Source organism: Cupressus sempervirens, chromosome 8 (genome assembly GCF_028749045.1).
Source record: "Cupressus sempervirens isolate cs-2001-9-10 chromosome 8, ASM2874904v1, whole genome shotgun sequence".
NCBI classification, from domain to species: Eukaryota; Viridiplantae; Streptophyta; class Pinopsida; order Cupressales; family Cupressaceae; genus Cupressus; species Cupressus sempervirens.
The window spans coordinates 9,374,550-9,379,652 of NC_143125.1; positions in this window are offsets into that span (position 1 = coordinate 9,374,550).

A 5,103-nucleotide genomic window follows, 5' to 3' on the forward strand; every position below is an offset into this window, starting at 1 on the left:
AATTTGAATCTACTCAAATTTAACACATAATAAATATTAATATCAACAAATAAAATAATAAATAATTAGGCCTCGACCCAACACCTATAAAAAGAAAAAGATGGTCCACAGTTGTATCATGTTCCTCCCATGATGTTTTATATTGAAGTTGGAACTTTTATGCATTCTATAACGACATTAGAATCTTAACATTGTTAAATAATATGAGTTCTTTGAATAATAGTTGTAGCAATAATATAGTAGATCTTCTAACAAACATTATTGGTAAAGTTTAATCTTGAAGCATCTAATAACATATTTCTTAGTTAAACAACATTGTAAATATAATGGCATATGCCCCGCCAATAGTTGGATAAATAGGAATGATGGTCAAGAATGGTTGGAGGTTAGATGAAAACACATGCACATGATACCAATGTTGGTATAGATGTAATTCATTGTGCTTCACTAACAAATATCACTGACTACCATTGATAAAAGGTTGACACACATGATTTTGAAGCATAGACATTGACATAGTAAAAAAATGTATGCATAGATTCATCAACAAAGTCATGAAGAAGTGTTGAAAATATCTTTTCATCATAGAGGGAGTGCTTTGGGGGACATAAGGGAGATAAACAAAGGCCTAAGGAGTTGCATATAACAAATAGGGGATATATAAGGATATCCAATTCTTTGAATGATGAAGAGAGGTAAGGTCATGGATGGATACAAAATCAAGGAGAAATATGGAGATGCTTGATTAGCCAAAGTGATAAGACTCAGAAGAATGTAAATACCAACATGAGACAAATCTAGGAGGTGTTAATGCCTTAGCACTTTCCCATACCACCACTGGGATGGGGTCCCCCAATGTGACCCCACTAGTTCATAGCTCTAATCAAAAGTGTTCACCAATATAAAAAATGTATTATTATATTTTTATTAATGTCTATTATTATTGAAAGTAATTTTTTTCTATTTATTATTAATGACTATATAATAATAAGCATTTAGTATTGAGTTGAATATTTGTTAACCAATCAAATATAATAATTACAATAACTAGTATCACATATACTTATACATATAATAATTAATCTATTTGATAATAATGATAATAGACATATACTAATAATTCTTTTTATAATATTAGTTATTTGCGACACCTATTTATTTTTTTGGCAACATATTTGATTTTATTGAAATAGTAAAAACATTACATAAAGTAAGTACATTGAAATACACTTATAGATTTCTACGATGGATTCATTGTGTTGACCAATCCATCCAAAATAAATCTAACATCTAACCTTCCTTGCATAACCATTTCTAAAGCCCTTCCACTATCATTACAAAGATCTATAAAAATCTACATAATTGCATAATTTACATTTGTGTTTAGTGAAGCCTTAACACTTTAGAACACCAACATAAGTAAACAGATTGAAATATTCTTGACAATTACTTTCATGTCGATGAAACAAAAAATTGTCAATCTTTGATTTACATTATTTCTACCATATATATATTTTTTCAATTCATCATTATGTATAAAAAAAATGATAAGAAACCCAACCTGCTTCTAGATAGTTCTTTGTGACAATCCATTAAACCCTTTGTAAAGTTGCAGACAGAGTTAGCAACTTAACATGTTGTCCTGAAGAGTAGTTTAAAAAAAACTAGACCATTATTTCCAAATAGCCCAAATACTAGAGTATTTGAAAATTCGTATAAAACATAACAAATAAATAACAAAGGAACTGAAAATGAGACACAAACCACCACCAGAGCATCAATGAAAAAGGGAAGCATGATTTGGCTTCATCTAAGGGCATGCAAGAAAAATCCTTGGATCCTTGGTCTAAGAATTGCATTAATTTTAGATTATGACTTGCCTTCCTCACCTTTATTTGTCTTCTCCCTTACTCTCCCCAGCTCTTGCAACCATTCTTCATCTTTTGCAAACCAACCCATATAGATTTCATATGTGCAATGTCTTTGTCAATTACATGTTGCATAACCAATAGTTTTAGGGCATATCTGGCTTTCCTTGCCTCCTTAAAATATTTGTGCCTTAGCCTTGCATCAAATCTCCAAATAATTGGAGTGTACTTTATACCTTGGATTTTTTTAATTCTGCTTTCTTTCTCTCACAAATTGATGCCAATGCTAGCAACTAATGCATCTAAAATTTCTTCTAATCCTAGTAGAGCTTCCTTAGGAACTAAATTAATCATCATAAACCTAACAATGTCCTTACCTTCTCCTAATTGCACAACCATGCCATAATCATAGAGTAAATGTGTGTGTGTTGGTGTGATGATGATTTTTCAACTGGTAAAATGTCTCTCCAAGCAACCAATCAACCACATCAATGAGTTTGTGGTGGGTAAATTTAAATATTTTGTCTAGATAAATTCTTCTACAATGTCCATGAATGAGATACTTTTGTTAGGAATAAGGTGTCTCAACCTTGTATAATTCCTATTCTTATTATTATTTGTTCTGTAAAATGTATTTTTGCAAATAATATGTAATGTGAGTGTACATGTCTAGTTGGCATGTTGATCACTTACACGTGTCGGCATCTTGAAGTGTGTGAAGGAGATCATGGCTGAAATGGTTATGACAGATTTCTATGACAAGTAAGAGCTATTTAAGGAATATGCTATGACAGGTGTAAGAGCATCTTATGACATGAGGCCTATTTGGGCACCCAAGAAAGAGTGGTTGGTGTGTGTAAGAGAATATGCCAAAAATAGGTTGGTATGACGGATTCCCTTACACTTCTCTTGTGACCACTATTTTTGGCAGATTCTATGACAAGCTGTCATTGCCTATTCAAGGGATGGATGCCCTTTTCTTGGTATTGCATGTACATGTGGCATTGTGCATGTTTCTTGGTGGTTGAGCCATGAAAATGCCCAACTCTTTTTTGGGCACTTTGTTGGGTCTTAAGATGTTCATAAAAGGGGTATTGCATGTTGTAATGCAATAGTGAGAGAGAGTGTGAGAGTGAGAGATGAGAAGTTATTTGCACAGGGTTATGATGCCAGATTTCCTCTAGAATGGAGCAAGATGTAAATCTTCATGTGAAGGCTGAAAATGTATTGTAACTTGTTGCTGAATAATACATTAGCTTGAAGGTTTGGAGGGTGGGGTTTTTTACCTGGAAAGGTTTTCCCCACGTATATCTGTGTTCTCTATTCTGTCTAATTATTCTAGTTCTATGATTGTAGAGTAATAATCTGTATGTCATAATGCTTTGTTTAGATTGGTAAATTGTAATCACTTTCCTTTAAGGTTTTAATTGTGGGAAATCAACTATGTCTGTTTTTGCTTTTATGGCATAGTAGTATGCACTTGTATTTGCTGATTAGAAGTTGTACAAGAAACTTTTGTATACAGGATGTGCATACTGATCTCAGATGAATTTCTGGGATGCTCTCATTTCCCTTCATTTGGTATCAAAGCCCATTTTTTGTGAATTGCATGTTGTTTGCATGGGAGGATTCACAGAGTTTTTGGTTCTGTGTATTTCTTCTATTAAGATTTCTTAGCTTCCAGAGCTTGAAGAAGTTTGTTTTGAAGAAATTAACTGATAATTAATCCTTTGATGAGTGGAAGTCTTGCAATTGATTTAGTTTTTCAGGAGACAACAGACATTTCTTGAAGGATGGTGAAGATAGAGAAAATAGAGTTGGTCATGTTGAAATGACATTGATCTGGAGCTCTTGGTTGATAGCAGAATAACTCTTGATGCATGGCTATTTGAAGGTGTCTCTTTTGTTACCTGGAATGCATTAAGACTATGGAGTTGATCATTGGATGATCTGGAAGCTTCTGGATAGTCACTCTCTCTCTCTCAGATGCATGTACTAGTAGTGGTTGTGGGATTGGTCTACAAGTGGGCCTGAAGTTCTAGTACTATGTTTCCCTCTTGGATGTTTATACATGCATGGCTTGGATTCTTGTCCATTGGATTTGAGGGGTTTATAGATTTTCCTAAAAAATCTATGGTGATGTTCATCTATGATAATCCATTATTCTAGGTTCAGTTGTTTGGTATTTTTTTCAGACTTTGAGTCTTCCAGATGAGAAGTGGGTGTGGATGTGCATGGGTGTTCTTAAACACAATGTTTTTGCAAGTTTTGCATGCTGAAATAAAAAGCTTGTGGTTTTTTGTAGATCTACTAAAGAGCTATTTTCTAGACTCTTGTTCCTTTAGAGTGGTACCAGATGAGATGGTTGTAGTTCTACATGCATGCATTCTTTGTGCATGGTGAGAGGAGGTGTTTTTCTTTCTCTGCATGGAGATGTTGGTACGTGATCAGTCACTTAGCATTTCTATGGTGATGCTTTGTTGGATTCTTGGACTATGGTACTTGATGTGCACATAATTGGCAAATCAGATTTGTGCTTGATCTGGTGTTTGAGTCATGTTGTCTACATGATTATTCTCTTTGATCTCATTTATATATGTCACTAATGTGATAGTGGGTTTGCATGTTGCAATGATTGGATCTACAAGTTATGCAGTTAGGTGGGTAGGCCACCCATTTAATTGCAGTGGGATAACTTGGATGTGGACTGTCTATATCCACCAAATTTGATTCAGTGTTGGTGCAGACTTGTTAGCTGGCCTTGTTTGTGGTCACTTGTGCATTTGTGTGGTTGCTTTGAGATGAGAGGATGGATGTTTTTTGAGTACTTGGATAGTCAGTTATGGAGTCCTAAAGCATGGTGAATTTCATTAGTGTGGAGATCTTGGTTTCACCCAATGATGTGTGGACCTAGATGATTTTTAGTTTTGGAGGATGGTGTGTCATATGCTTGGAGAGCTTGGTATCACGCTTCAGTGGGAGCTTTAGCAGTGGCTGTATTTTTTCCATCATATGGTGGTGGATGATCTTCTTAAGTGTTTGCAGATGTTGGAGCTTTGTCTTAGATCCTGTTGCTGCAGAAGCATCTTTGACATTTGCATGGTGCACTTGTTATCTTCATGGTGTATGGAGATGGTTCTTCATGGTATGTTGGAGATGGTATCTTCATGCGATTGGAGATGTTGACATCTTTAGGATTCAAGGAGTCCTTGGTATAGATGTTGTTTATGCTTTT